Source organism: Peromyscus leucopus, chromosome 2 (assembly GCF_004664715.2).
Source record: "Peromyscus leucopus breed LL Stock chromosome 2, UCI_PerLeu_2.1, whole genome shotgun sequence".
NCBI classification, from domain to species: domain Eukaryota; kingdom Metazoa; phylum Chordata; class Mammalia; order Rodentia; family Cricetidae; genus Peromyscus; species Peromyscus leucopus.
In genome coordinates this window covers 150,842,839-150,859,344 of record NC_051064.1, presented here as the reverse complement: position 1 = coordinate 150,859,344, position 16,506 = coordinate 150,842,839, and positions in this window count along the sequence as shown.

The window sequence follows — 16,506 nt, the reverse complement described above, 5'->3', positions numbered from 1 at the left end:
GTGGCATTGCCTACAGTGAACTGGGCACTCCTACATCAATCATTAACCCAGAAAATGCCTCATTGCCTGCCTACGGGCCAGTCTAGTTGGGGCATTTACTAGTTGAGGTCCCCTCTTCTCAGACAACTCTAATTTGTATCAAATTGACCCTCCCCCCCCCAAAAAAAAACTAAAAAACCCTAACAAACACAATCTGCAAACCATGAATGAATGAATGAGTGTTGATCAACTTGGGTTTTGTCACTTTTTTTTAAGATTTCAGGCCTAGGTCACTCCTGAGCTCAGTCAGCCTGAGAAGGTAATGTAACAGCCTTCCCAGGTTTCTCAAGCCCTCACCCCAACCCTAAGATTGAGCTTATTAGTATTAGCAGTACTGGGCACAGAGAGGCATCACTGGGGACATATTTGCCTCTATATTTCATGTCTCAACCAAGTCCTGAAACATTCTTTAGCCACCTTAGTAGCAGTGACAGTTCTGTGCCTCGGTTCCCCTACACTTCACACCTGTGGTGTGGGCCCTGGTTTATAGACATACTGATCAGACCCGAATCTCTACGGCAGCCAGCAACATGAGGCCACTCAACCTCTCAAGGCACTTGGTGTGTAGCTGCTGTGGCACTCAGCAAGCTTCACACATTCATTCAACAAACAATATCTGGGCTGGCTCTGTGCCTGGTCCTACGCTGGCCATTGGAGTGACGATGTTGTTCAAGAACAGGTTTGGCCAGGTTGGATGTCACAACTGGACCTTGGAGCTTTGGAACCTCATCCTGGTTGTCCCCTACCATCAAAGTCATTCTTGGGATTCCATTCCTGGGAGCCCTCTTAGCATAGGGGCCCCTTTTCTTCTGCTTTCTGACTCAGAGCATGCCTGAAGAGTGTCCTTGGCTGGCGTAGGGAGGCCTAGGAAGGTGGAACCAGGTGACAACAACCCTAGTCATGGCATCACCACAGTTCTACATAGGTGACCCTGGCCAGACCCCTTCCCTAAGCCTGTGGTACCACCATCAAAATAAGACAGCCCCTTCCCACCAGACCCTCTAGACAGATGCTAGGGGAGGGCCTCCTTCCCAGAGTTCAAGGAGACACTTTCCAAGAAAGGGCCAGGCACACTGCCCAGGATTTATTCCTAAGACAGAGTCTCTCCTAATTCCACTATGAAGATGAGTGTTCTGTGCGTCTGGGCAGCACCTACCTGCCCCATCCGTCAGCCAGGCTGCTGTACCAGTGAAGCCAGGCAGTAAGTCACAGGAGGATCTCAGAGCACAGCTCCATGCAGCGATCTATCACGGCCACGTTGAGCCCCTTGCTACCATTACATTAGGGCAAAAAGCCCCCAGAAAGAGAGCCACAGACCCGCTACATCCCCTTTCCCCTCCTGGCACTGACCAGAGCCACCAGGAATCCTATCGGAGCCAGACTCACTAAAAGACCCTGTTGCTAGGAGGAGACCATCTACCCTGGCTTCTCCAGGTGTCCCAGGCACTGTATTGGAGTCCCTTGGGGACAGCCATTTGGACGCGAAGCCATCACAATGCCAGGATGGAACATGATGCCTGTCCATGGGACAACTGAGGAGTTGGTAAGGCTGAGTTGAAATATGAGATAGTGGAGAGGAGAAGATGGCAGAAAGTGGCCTCTGAGCCCACCGGAAGTATCTACAGGAAGGACTGACAGGACCTAACAACTGTGCAAGATGTCTCTGACTCCTGTGCAAAGCCAGAGAGGAAGGGCTTAGACCCCATGCCAGCCAGAGGGAGTCTGGGGAACAGCACTACCTCTTAGAGGGAGGCAGGGCTATCCAAGCATGCTCAACGGGGCAAATCACGGATGGGCACTGGCCACCAGGCGCTGCAGAAAAATGCACAGCTGCTCCGTGGGAAGGGAGCATGTTCCCTCCTGGGTTCTGGTGCCAGGGTGTGAGCATGACAAGCAAGCCTGTGTTTAGCCAGTGTTGCCAATTTAAGGTGTCTACAGACAGGTGTTCAGGTTTATCTCCACGGCTGAACACCATAGCCACGCGCTTGAGGAGATGGGGAGCTAAAGTGTGAGAAGACATAGATTCCAAAGTGAGGGGGGCTGAGGAGAGCTAGTGAAATCAATGAAATCTGACTTAAGCCTGACTAAGAGGTTTCTCATTCAAACCCCCACACCAGGTCGAAGTGGGAAAAAATGATCGACTCCACAATGTGGTCCTCTGACTTCCACAGATGTACACACACAATCTCTTTGAATAAATACCAATTCTGCTTCATGCTGGCTCATCCTGAACGTCTTTTCAGCAGAGCCAAAGAAACCCTAGGGAGTTCATGGTTCATGACATTACCCACCACACCATGTCGGATCATGATCTCCTGGGATTGGGTCCAGACATGTTGATGGGGTCACCACTGCACCAAACACAGGTATCCCAGAAAGGCCCAGCAAGCTCACTGAGCCCTCCATGCCACAGCACACACACACACTGGAATATCAGCTACCAACATAAAAGGCCATGCTCAGCACCAAAAGGAGGGAGAAAGTGAAACAGAGAGGCAGAGATCTGTGCCACCTGCAGCCTCTTGAACTCCTGAAGAACGGGGTCAGCATCTGCAGGGTTTAAATTTTCCAAAGGCAAAGAGAACAATATTAATAAAGCAAGAGGAGAGTAATTTAGTCTATGGTGGCTTAATGCTTTACACTGTATGTAAAATACATCACTTTACGGCTGCATAATAAAAGCCCCAGCATTAATCACAAGAGGGCTCGGTGCCGGGCACTGTTCCCAGCTTTTGCCAGGCCATCTGCCAGAGAACTCTTGAGATGATCACAGAGTGGCTAGCCACCAGGAGAAAGGCCCATGGCACTTCCAGAGAAAACAAAGAAATGAGCATTTTCCATCAACCCCAGCCTGAGCTCAGGGGAGACTGAAGGAGAGAACAGATGAAACCCAACCTTCTCACACAGGGCAGCGGTGCTGGGACAGCCATCCATGGGCACCGATTCACTACATTTCATAAAAGCTGGCAAAGTGTAAACTGTGCTACCCATATTGGATTTCCGTTCCACAGAGAGCTAGAAAGCCAGGACCCACCCTGCATGCCACTCAGTGGGGACTGTCGCTGTCACGCTAGTTTGGTCTCTCCGGGTGAAAGAGTGAAGACATTGGGTGCAGAGAAAGCCACCAGGTCCTTCAGATGCTAAACACCTGAAGGGCTCAGAGGAGCCCAACCCCCCAGGAATGAGCGCACACATAACTGACTCCCATCCTGACTCCAGACAGAGTGTTGGTCCCTCAGCTGTGAAAAAAGTGGTCAGCATGGTCCTTGAAAGGAAGTCAGGACACTTCCTTGGCATCCCCCTACCCTGATGGGTGACAGCTGTCTGGTACATATCCCCACACACTGGCAACTATGTTGTCTCATCCTCACAGTGGCACAGGAACCACCAACGCTGCCTGCCATCTCTACCTCACCTACGGTGAAGCCAGGAGGAAAGTCACACACAACCAACACAGCTAAAACTCGATTCCAGTCTCGTGAATATTGTCAGCTGTCCGTATTCGGTTCCAATCACTCTGGGGAGGATCCTGGCTGGCTGAAAGGCAAGGCTGTGGGGCATGGCTCTTCACATTGCTGATGCTCCAAACCTCTTTGCAAGGAGCACATGCCCCTCTTCCCCAGTGTTCAAGCGTGTGTGTTAAGCACCTACTATGTGCTGTGCTTTGTTCTCAGTTCTAGGCAAAATGGAAAACCGAGGGGCGTCTGCCCTCATGAGAATCATATATCGTGATACTTATCTATGTACGAGTCCTTCAACTCTCATGCAACGTGTGAGTTACTCTGTTGTGACAAACAGCTGACTATTTGGGCTCACGATTTCAGGAGGATTTCAGTTCATCACAGTGGGGAAGGCAGCAGGAGCCATCCATTCGTGGCAGCGGGTGAGTGTAGCTGCTTATTCACACCGCAGCAGGCAAGAAGCAGAAAGGGGCTGGAAGCAAGGCAGGGCTCCAACCCTCAAAGTCCCACCCCCTGCAGTCCACTTCTTCCAGTGGTTTGCTTTCACCCCTTTCTCTCCAAGCATACATACGCAGTAAAAACTAGGGAGTCACTCTTAGACAAGCCGAACTGCCTAGAAGAGGCTCAGACCAGCCAAGCTACAAAGAGGCAGAGAGCAAGGTGCCTAGAAGAAACAAGAGACACTGGGATTCCTAGAAGACTCAGACCAGCTGAGCCACCCACACTCTCCAGTCTATTGAGCTGCCTGCAGGCTGAGCACTGATCCCCAAGTTTCCATCTTACCCACAAGGATCACCCATGCTAGGGTGGGCTTTGGTAGTTAGGTTGTCTCTAATCCATTTCTGCACTTGTGAATAAGCCCAATAAAAGTCATTTGTTGACCAAGTTATTCTTGGTAGTATCTGTCTTTGGTTGTCATCAGTTCCTTCGATGGGGTTAGCGAACATCTATTCACATATCCCCAGAACAGTGTCACCCAATAGGAGACTAGACTGTAGAGGTAAGGAGGGTTTGGAGTTAGCTACACAATACATGAGAATCTGTCAAAACTTGAACTTAAACTGAGTACATGCTCTCCAATGTGAATAAGCCTTTAATAAAGCTGACATTTTAAAAGTGCCTTAGCTTTCCTGGTGCTCCAGGTCCCGCCCAGTCTGCAGCCTGTGTCTACTGTATCCACATCTAACAGGTTAGGTTACTGTCCAGCTTCATTTCTGTTGCTGTGATAAAATAACCTGACAAGAATGCAGTTTCATGGAGAACGGGGTTTCTTTCCTGTCCCAATTGCCTGTTCCCAAATACCCGGCAGCCACTTCCCAAATTACCACACAGGGGCTTATACTAGTTACAAATGCTCGGCAAATAGCTCCGGCTTGTTACTAGCCAACTCTTACATTTAAATTAACCCATTTCTATTAATCTATGTATTGTCACATTGCTGTGGGATGTTCTGTATGGCAAATGTGTTGCTCTGATTGGTCAATAAATAAAACACTGATTGGCCAGTGGCTAGGCAGGAAGTATAGGCGGGACTAACAGGAGAAAAGAAAGAACAGGAAGGCGGAAGGAGACACTGCCAGCCACCGCCAGGACAAGCAGCATGTGAAGATGCTGGTAAGCCACGAGCCATGTGGCAAGGTATAGATTTGTAGAAATGGGTTAATTTAAGATATAAGAACAGTTAGCAAAAAGCCTGCCACGGCCATACAATTTGTAAGCAATATAAGTCTCTGTGTTTACTTGGTTGGGTCTGAGCGGCTGTGGGACTGGCGGGTAACAAAGAATTGTCCTGAGTGTGGGCAAGGCAGGAAAACTCTAGCTACATCACATGGCTCATGGCTTTTCCTGTCCTCTAGCATGTCCTATTTCCTGGGTGGCTCGCCAGAGTCTCCTCAAATCCACACTCTTTCTTCCCATCATTCTCAGTTTGGCTTTCCCACCTAATTTCCTGCCCAGATACTGGCCTGTCAACATTTTATTAATCAATGAGAGTAATACATATTCACAGTATAGAAAAGGATTGTTCAACAACAAAGGATATTTTAGTTCATAACTCCAGGTTACAGATCTTCATTACAGAGAACTCACAGAAATAAGAGCTTAAGGCAGCTGGTCACCTTACACCCACAGTCAAGCAGAAAAAAGTAAATGATTGCATAAACGCTTGCTTGTTCTCAGCTCGATGTTTACACTCACACAGTTCAGGACCCCTGCTAGGGCAAGGGTGCTGCCTGCAGTGGACGCAGACTTGCCATATCAGTCAGCACAGGCCTGCCCACAGGCCGAGCCTGCTTAGACAGTTCCTCATTGGCACTCTCTTCCCACACAATTCCAGACTGTGTCAAGTCTACAATTAAACCTAACCGGGAACCTGTTCCATTTCCCGTTCCATGAGACATTCATGATCGCATATACAAGTGAAGACGGGGGATATAAGCACTGATTCCACAGCAGAATGCTTCAAAGAGTCTGTCCATCAGTCCAGGTCATCAGTCTCCAGTCATTTCAATCCTGGAAGAAGATATACCACATTCAACCTGCATTCTTTGAGAGGGGAAGCAATGAAGAATTGAAAGTCTTACAAGGAGAATGAAATTACAGGAAAAAGAATGACTCTAGGCTTCAGAACTTAAGGGCAAACTACAGAAGAGGTTAGATTCTCAACGTACTAACAAAAGGAACACCATCAAAACCTGTGAACATCCTGAGACATTATATGACCATAGGTTAAAATTAATAAAAACCTAACCAAACCATAACACAGAAAATAAAATGACCATAGTATATCCCTAAAATAACACAAACCTAACCCTAAATCTGTCTCTAACCCTAACTCTAACTTAGCCGTACCCATAACCATAACCTAAAACTAGCCAAACCCTAACCGTAACCTTAAACCTGACTCTAACCATAACCCTAACCCTAATCCTAAACCTGACTTTAACCCAAACCCTAAACCTGACTCTAACCCTAACCCTAACCCTAAACCTGACTCTAACCCTAACCCTGACTAACTGTGACCAATAGCCCTGGTGCTAACCCTAAATCTCAAAAGCCTCTGTGTTTCAGAAACATTATAACCATGCCCTGAACCCCAAATCCAACCCTAACAAATAATCCTAACCCTAATTAGTAATCTCACCCCCTGACCCCGATCTTGACCCTAATTCTATTTTTAGCTCGGTCATTATGAGCAGCAAGTCTGTCTGGCCTCTGTCTGGGCAGCTGCAGGCAACAGCAGTGAGTCCCGTATTCCTGTTCTCACCCCACATCCCGAGGACCCCAGGGTGACAGTCTCCCAGACCAGTCCAGTGGCTGAGGAATGCACTGGAGCATGTGGCTCCAGAGGAGAAGAGTTGAATCTTCTAGGGGCCTCTGGGGACAATTGGTAGCATTAAGGAAATTACTGGCAATAATCTCTTTCAACAATGACTGACATGTGACCTCCCAAGCTGTGTCAAATCCTAACCATTTCTGCGACTCCATGGAAGAGGGCCTGCGTGACCATCACCAGCCAGCTCTCCCCTTCGCTGGCATCGCTTGCCCAGCTCTGGGAGGCAGAGGTGCCTGCAATGGCCTCTCTTCTTAGCATTCCACCCCAACGGTCTCAGGTCACCATGCAACCACATTCAACTCTCAATTACCTTTTTGCCCCAAATTAGATAGGGAGACGTGGTGGTGAATGAGAACAGACAGCAGATGGCCTGCGATGCACGGGCCCGTCAGAGGGGGCTGCCCTTGCTAATTATGTTTGCTGATCGCTGGTTAATTACCGGCATTCAGCAGAAAGGCACCACACTTCCTTCACTTAGTTCTGACACAGCAAGGAGAGGTAGCCGAATGAGACTGACCGACAGGACATAATGGCTCTCCAGCTCTCTGGGTTACTAGCAGCATTAGGAAGCTGAGAGGAACAAGGGGTGTGCCCACTGTCCCTTAGCCCTGTCATCTCTTCACAGTAGGGGTGGAGTCAGGACTCTGGAGGACAGCTGTGTCTGGTGTCTCCATGCAGAGCTAGCTCAGCCTCCCCCACCGTCTCATCTGCTTCTCACCCAGGGTGTGCACTGGTGTGTCTACTACGAGCTATATGTTCAATCACACACACACACGTGTGAGTGCGTATGCACAGCTTGAGACAGACGTCAAGGAGCTGGTCAGTGCAGCAGTCAGTGCAGCGCTTCAGAGGCCCCTTGCCCAGCAATGCTCGTTAGCCTAAGCTTTGTCTCGTCCCTTCCTTCACTTCCCTGGTCTTGCACAGTAAGTTCTTTGATTTCCTCGGCTTCCGACTTCAATGCAAACTCATTGCACCCGGTGCTCTCTAGCTAGCTTTCCCCCTCTAAGGAGTTACCCACCTTAGCTCCATACACTGTCCTCCCATGCTGTCTATACCAGCTGCTCCTGGGTGTTGATGCAGCCATGATTTATTTGGTCAGAGTGCTGTCAGAAACTTCTGGGTGAACAGCTTTACTATTTTCTTCTATTGCAGATAAGATCATTGTTAGCACATGCAGAACCTGGAGTTTCCCTGGGATGACATATGTGGACTCGGAATTACTGGGCTGTGAGATGAATGTGTCTTCAAACGCAGTGGATGTCATATTGCCTTCCCCCATGGTAACTCTCCTGCTCACACTTCCTACCTCAGTGAATAAAGACGCCCAGTCCTCTGTTGCAAGTGTTGAATAGGCCCAGCAGGAAGCAGGTTGTCACACTTAGTGAACTGAGTGTTTCCCTGAGTGGCAAGAAAGAACTGAGGCAGGGACACTGATGCCACCCCAGGGTGAAGGGGCAGAGGGAAGGTGTGGGAGGACACTGATGCCACCCCAGGGTGAAGGGGCAGAGGGAAGGTGTGGGGGGACACTGATGCCACCCCAGGGTGAAGGGGCAGAGGGAAGGTGTGTGGGGACACTGATGTCACCCCAGGGTGAAGGGGCAGAGGGAAGGTGTGAACAGAGATTTGTGTCATTGGAAACATCATGGAGGGCAATTCAGTAAGGGCTCAGGTGGAGAGAGGTGGCACCCTGCGGGCAAGCAGGAAGTCCTCCAAACTCTCCATGCAAGCTGTGGTGATGAAGAAGCAGGTGTGGGCTGGTGGTGAATCCCACAGGGCCAGCCTGGAGCAGGGGAGGAGAGCAGGAAGGGACAGAGGGGCCGCCAGCCCAGTGGACTCTTACCCTCCTGTGTTGGGCTGAGAGGGTCCCTTGCTTTTACTTTAATATTTATCTCCGTGGTTACTGTCTTCACTTAAGTCTCAATGACAGTTGAGGGCGAGCTCTGTGAAATGCCCGTTTGTGACACTTAACACTCTTCTTACTGGCCTGCTGTGTCCTCTGCCTTTCCCGGTACTGATCCTCTTTCAGTAACAAGGGCACTAACCATCTTCCCCATGTCTTTTTTAAAAACAGAAAGTGGACTGGGGACACAGCTCAGCAGTTGAGAGCACTCGCTGCCTTTCCAGAGGACCGATTTTGGTTCCCAGCACCCACATGGCAGTTCACAACCTTCTGTAACTCTAGCTCCAGGGATCCAAAGCCCTCTTCCGGCTCCATGGGCATTGCATGCATGTGGTGCACAGACATACATGCAGACAAACACTCATATACATAAAATAAATTGGTTGATTTAAAAGTAGAAATATTTAGATTTTTATATTATCAAATGTGTTAATTTGTCATTGTGGATTATTTAATTGGGCCTCTCAGTGGTAGGATTTCTTCTAAGCCTCATTTAAGAAATAGGTTTCTCCTCTTCAGTGTGTGTGTGTGTGTGTGTGTGTGTGTGTGTTTTATAAATATATGCATACATATGTATGCATGTGTGCTCACATTCATTTAAGAAATCAGTATCTCTCAAGGAGGGGCATGTGGAAGGGTTTGGAGGGAGGGAAGGGAATGGGGAAGCATGTAATTATATTACGATCTCTAAAAGATTTAAGACAAAAAATAAGTTATTTTCGCTTCTTAAGAGTAGTGTAGGGGGGGAGGTGTCACACACATGCTCATATGGAGGCTAGAGAAGGAGGCTGTGTGTCTTCCTCTATTGATTTCTGTCTTCATTCCCTTGAGACAGCATCTCTCACTGAACCTAAGGCTCTCCACTTCAACTAAGCTGACTAGCTCTCCCTGCCCCCACCCCGCCCCACCTCCAATGCTAGGGTTACAGCACAGTACACTATGCTTGGTGTTTGAATGAGTGGTAGGGACCTAACCTCAGGTATTCATGCTTATACAGCAAGCTGTCTTACCTTTGAGCCATCCTTCCAGCCTGCCCTTTTCTCTTTTAAGTGCTGGATCCAGCACATGTTAATGAATGTCATGAGAAGTGAATAGGAGAATCCATATTTCCACAAGAATTAACAATTATTTCAACATTGCTAATCGATTAATTACTCCTTTTCTCATCTTGGCTTATCCATAAATGTGCAATAAGTTTTAATTTATCAGTGTCTTAAAGAGAACTTCAACAAACTTTGTTAACATTTTGCATAAATAGCTTGCATCCATTTGATCAGATTTATTCCTGGCTTACCTTTATTGGCATTGATATTTGTAAATTTCATTTTGGTAAAACGAAATCAATTGTTCTATCATATGCAAATATAATTAACTTGCTTATCGATCTTATATCCAATAAGGTTTGAAAACATTATATAAGATCAATACAACCTTTAGTGAGGTTCCTCACCTTAGAGGACTGTTTCATTTGTGACATTTCCCTCTGGACTCTTGGAGATGACTTTTTTCTGAATCTAGCATTTTGCTCTGTACCCAATGTTTGATTCTTTTCTTTCTTAGTTCTATGCCTTTTGTTTTGATTCATTTTCTTGTCCTATTGCATTGTTTACTTCCTCTGGTACAGCATTCCTGGAAGACAACGGGACAAGGTTAGCCTTGAAGAACACTGTAGCTATTCTGTCCTGGAATGCAGTGTTTGGGTTAGCCTTGAAGAACACTGTAGCTATTCTGTCCTGGAATGCAGTGTTTGGGTTAGCCTTGAAGAACACTGTAGCTATTCTGTCCTGGAAGATGATAGGGCAAGGTTAGTCTTGAAGAACACTGTAGCTATTCTATCCTGGAATGCAGTGTTTGGGTTAGCCTTGAAGAATACTGTAGCTATTCTGTCCTGGAATGCAGTGTTTACTGGGAGATTTCAGAACTGAACAGCTGCTTTGGAGTTTGGATAAGAACTTCTGTCATAAATTAACACTGAATGTAAGAAAAGCTTTCTATGTCTACTGAGCCAACTAAACGTTTTTTTTTTTCCCCGCTTAAGCTATTAATGTGGAAGAAATAAGTAAGTTAAGATATTTTCTAATCTTGTTCTCTAGAATTGAAAACCTGTGCAGTCAGGAAAGGTCTTATGTTTTACACCTTCACATTTTTTTTTAAGACTTTTGAACATGCATTAATGTTTGAGACCAGCCTGTAATTTCCTTTTCTCAAACTGCCCTTGTTTTGATATCAAGATTATATACTTCTTATAGGTTGATCATAAAACTATTTTCTGAAAATTTTGAATGGGAATAATAGTATCTTTTCTTTGAACAGTAAAATCTGAAGGTAAAACTCATAAGGTATGGTATATTCTCTACAGAAGTATTTTAAACTAAGTTCAATTTCCTTAACAGTTATGTGAATATGGAACATTTTTTTCCTCCTCAGGCAGTTTTAGCAATTTACATTTCCCAACAATTTTATTTCACATTTATCTAAATTTTCAAATTTTGGTTTCATATTATTCATACTAATCACTTATGATCTTTTTATGTTTTGCCAATGGTGTTTCTAACCTGTCCACAGTCTCTTACAGAAGACAGCGGCCAAAGAATAAAGTCCCGCCTACAGACGGGCTACAGGCAGTCAGCAGCTGCTGAGAGAGGGGTCAGCCTGTGCCAAGGAGGAGCTCCCGATGGATGACTCACTCCTGAGTGCTCAGTCTTAAACACACATACACAGGAGCAACACTAAAGGAACTCAGCACGTTACAGCTGTACACTTACAAGTATGTATGTGTAGTAAAAACAGTAACTGAAGAACAAGAGGTCATGAATTTCAGAAGGAGTGGGACACAGGAAGAGTTGTAGGGATAAAATATTTTAGAAGTTTGTGAACTAGGCCAAATTATACTCCCTAACTATCTTCGTTCATTGCTGAATAATTATTTCTGAATAATTAATAATATTTGCTTTGTTTTTCACACTTGCCCACGTTTCATATTGGCTTACCATATCAAGTGTGAAGTAGACAGTCCTGGGAGCCTGGGCTGAAGAGACACAGGAGGAAGCAGAACAGATGCCAGAGGCAGGTGGTGGCCAGGACACGGGGAAAGGTGGTCAGATTCTGGACTGATTTAAAGACAATGGGGATACGGAAGAGTCCAGAATGACCCTCCGAACTGTCACCCTAGCTCGGAAGGTACATCATCAGCTGAGTACGGTGAGGAAGACAGAGGCTCAGTCTTGCACAAGATGAACTTTCAGTGTCTCAAGTACCCAAGATCTATCAGTGTTAATTTATTCCCTTGGGGGTTCTCTACCCAGGGTCTCCATCCACAAATGAATCCCTGGTACCGACGATGCCTGGGGTGCCAGACCTTCACTTCATCCCCCCCCCATGTCTCCCCGAGAATGCCTTGGTCCTTAGCACCTCAGTTAGGGGTAAGTATGTGCTTAACATCACCATGCCAGCTCAGGACAACACGGGGAAGTTGGTGGGAAGGGGCCCTCGCCTTCAGCTATCAAAAGCTAAGTTTGAGCCCAGACTATCCTTAGCCAGCAAGAAGATTATTCAGCCCCTCCAGGATGACAAGGTTGATACATCACGTGACATTTAACCAAGTTGAAGATTTTCCCCTCAAAAAAGTGTCCCTGGTGTCTGTGAATGTGACCTTATTTAGAAATAAGATGTAATCAAGCTAACATGAGGCCATACTAAATCACTGCTTCACAGAAGAGCGAGGTGGGAGAGATGTCAAGGAGAATGGGACACCGAAAGGAGCCCAGGAGACATGAGGAAGCAATCAGAATGAGCTACAAACCATGGAATGCCAAGGTGTGCTGGCAGCCACCCCAAAGCAGGTGACCCCCGAGACCCTCGGAGGGGCTGTAACCCTGCCAACAGCTTGGCCGTAGACATGACAGCCTGTGACAGAACGAAGCTCCACTGCTTGAAGCTACACAATTTAAAAACTGTTTCTGGCACCCTAGAAAGCAGATTTGGGGTGTATGTGTGGTGTGGTGTGTGTGTGTGTGTGTGTGTGTGTGTGTGTGTGTGTGTGTGTGTCTGTTTGTGTGTATGTGTGTGTGTGGTATCTGTGTATGTGTATGTGTGTGTGTGTGTGTGTGTGGTATCTGTGTGTATGATGTGTGTCTGTGTGTGTGTGGTATCTGTGTGTGTGTTATGTGTGTCTCTGTGTGTGTGGTATCTGTGTATGTGTGTGTGTGTGTGTGTGTGGTGTTTGTGTGTCTGGTATCTGTGTGTGTGTCTGTGTGTGTGTGGTGTCTCTGTGTGTATGTGTGGTGTGAGGTATGTGTGTGTGGCATCTGTGTGTGTGTCTGTCTGTGTGTATGTGTATGTGTGGTATCTCTGTGTGTGTGAGCATGTGTGGTATCCCTGTGTGTCTGTGTGTGTCTGTGTATGATGTCTCTGTGTGTGTGTGTCTGTCTGTCTGTGTCTGTGTTTATGTGTGTGTGGTGTCTTCGTGTATGGGTTTATGTGTGTGTGGTGTCTTCCTGTGTGTGTGTGTGTGTGTGTGTGTGTGTGTGTGATGTCTTTCTGTGTGTTATAAAGATGTATGTGTACTGCTGCACACACACACACACACACACACACACACACACACACACACACAGTCAAAGGAGGGGGTGTCAGGTGACCTGTTCCCGTCTCTGTCTCCCACAGCTCAGGGGTTACAGGAACATGGATAGCCCTGCTATTCTTTTCGCATGGGTTCTGTGGATTTGAACTCAGGTCCTCATGTGGAGTGTCACGTGCTCTTACATCTCCCCTGCTACACGCATGATTTTAAGACTACAAGACCTGCCCCCTCACACACACACACCATGTTTACAATGAACTGTATTCCTGTTCCTTGGTTTTCTGCCCTACACACAGAGAGTCTCAGGTTGTTTGTGACAGAAATTAGCAACACCTGGAAGCTCCCATCTTGCTTGCTTTGAAGCTGGTCCTGAGGGATTTTCTGAGGTCTGACTGTCCACAGCAACCTGAAGTCAGGGTACTCTTGGTCTCCAGTAGGGAGCTGAAACCAGAGCAAAGCGAAGCAGGCAGTGTTCTGGAGTGGGGGGCGCCTTAGCACAGGGATGTCAACAGCTGCCTTTGCAGTTCCGTTTCAAGGAGGATGCAAATGTCCAGGCAGCCAGAGGCTGCAAGTTCTCCCCCACAGGTCTGCCCCAGTTTCTAGGTTTCCTTCTCTGCTGATCACTGCCCTGTGTTTCTCATGAGAGACTTGGGGAAGCTGTGAAGTCAGCTGACAGAGGAACTAACATTCAGCAGATCGAGCCCCTGGGGCACTTGTCCTTGCTCTGCATCCGCTTGCCTTGCTCTCCTGCCTGCTGAAACAGGTTCCTACAGCCTGGCGGGACAGCATCCCGAGGTTAGCGCCATGCCTGCTGCTGCTGCTGCTGCTGAATGATTGGACTGTTGAGTTGGACAGTCCTCCACTGTGAGTCATTTCGCAGAGCAGAAAAAGACTCAACTCACTTCTCAAGTTTTTAAATTGTTCACATTGCTGTGTCTCGTGGTTTTATCAATTTGGTCCCTCCACAGAGCATTGCACTTCACATCAGAGCAGCCTTAGGTAGCCACGGGCTACAGGCCACTTCATTTCCGTCCCAGGATACCTGCCCACACCACACACCGACCCCCACCCCCTCTTCTTTCTCCCCCCCTCCCTGCAGCTGTGGTTGCTAATGGTCCAGCTACAGTCTCCCTTCCTTGTGCTGTGAGAACACAGTCCATTGCTTGGGCAGCTCAGGGGTGACCAGCTGGCCATCATCTTCTCAACCTTCCTTGCAGCTTAAATAGGACAAGGTGACTGAGCACATACATGAAGAGGTGACTGAGCTGCACTGCTCCTCAGGAAAAGATCCCCTTTGGTTTTTCCTCCTTCCTTCTGCCCATTGGCTTGGAAACAATGTCCTCTTTAACTCAGAGTTTTTCTGACACTTAAACCTTGCTAGAGAGAGAGAGGCGCACACAGCTTCCAGGCATTCTGTGTCAGGATCACTGTGTGAGCGACTCTTTTGTCCCTCGCTGCATCCCAGGGGCCTCTCGCTCTGCTCCAGACTGACATCCGTTTGTGCACAGAGTTCTTGGACAGAGCAGAGAGACCGGAAACTGGCTCATGAGAAATCTGCTACACATGAGCACACGCAAGCATGAGCATCCACACGTGTTGGACAGGGCACAGGAACTTTCAAAGTCAGTAGAGAAGCAAAGGAGCAGGCTTTGAAATGGACAGAAGCAAAGACAGCATGACCAAGGCAACTATTATTAAACAAACAAACACTTAATTGGGGCTTGCTTACAGTTGTTGAGGTTTAGCCCATTACCATCGTGGCAGGAAGCATGGCAACACACAGCCAGATGCTGGAGCCAGAGCTGAGAGCTACATCCTGACCCATAGGCAGAGACAGCCTAGAGCTGGCACGGGCTCTTAAAACCCCAAAGCCTACCCCTAGTGGCATACTTCCTCTGACAATGTCACACCTACTCCAACAAGACCATCCCTTCTAGTCCTTCTAATCCTTTCAAAGAGCCCCACTCCCTGGTGACTAAGCAGTCAAATATGAGTCTATGGGGGCATTTTTATTCAACCCACCGTACATGGTGTCTAGGGCTGAGGGAGAACAGGATGGGCATGGAGATGGCTTCATGCCAGGAGTTTCCATGGCAGCTGATGAGGATGCTTAGGGACTAAAGGGGGTGATGGCCACACAACACTGCGAGTGGGGCACACTGGCTGCTATTGAGCTGTTCACTTTTGAGTCCACGTTTGCGTCACGTAACTTCAACTCAGTCTCAAAAGCGAGGAAGACAAACCACACATGACAGGAAGAGGAGTCGCCTGGCACATGCGAGACTTCTTAGGAGGAGCCGTCCTGGAGGATCAAAGGCAGCAGGTGGGGGCCACAGTGGGGACTGGGCTGGAGCACGAAGCCACGAGTACTGTTCAGGGAAGAGCCAGGCACCGAGGGCAGTAAAGCTAGGAGGGCTCTGAAGGGACATCTTTCAAGCCACCAAGGCAAGCTGTGATGGTCCTTGAAGGACGGCATGAAGGAGGAGACACAGGTCAGCAGACCAGCACCACGGTTCTACAGAGTTCAGCATTCAGTCTGACCTAAAGGAGCCTCTGAGGGCAGTCTGGGGTGTCTCAGTTACCATCAACGGTCAACGCGGCCTGGAGTCATAGGAGACAAAAGCCTCCACCAAGGAATTTCCTAGGTCAGACTGATCTGTGGATGTGTGGGTGTGTCGTGGGAGACGATGGAAAACTGAAGCTGGAGGGCCCAGTCCACTGTGGGAAGAACTATTCCTAAGCACATGGTCCTGGAAACATAAGAATATAAGAAACATAGCTAAGCATGTTCCTGGAGTGACCCTGAGAGAGAGCCAGTAAGTCAAATTCCTTCATGGCTTCTGTTTGACATGGTGTCTGCCATGACTTCCCTCAATGATGGACTGTGACTGGAAGTATAATCCAAGCAAACCCTCTCCTCCCCTAAGGTGCTTTTGGTCAGAGTGTTTTATCACAGCAGTGGGAAAGGAAACTTGAACAGGAGGTAAATGACGTGACGTAAGGGTTGGACCTTACCCAGCTGAGGAACAGTGGCCATCTTCCAAAGTCTTGAACCTTAGCCCCTAAGGTACGAGGAGGTGAGGGCTGTGGGGGTGATTAGGTCAGCAGGGTGGGGCCTCGTGCTGGATCAGAAACCCAGGGAAGATGCGGTGTCTCTACTTCCTGTGGAACAGAGAAAAGAGAGCGGCCT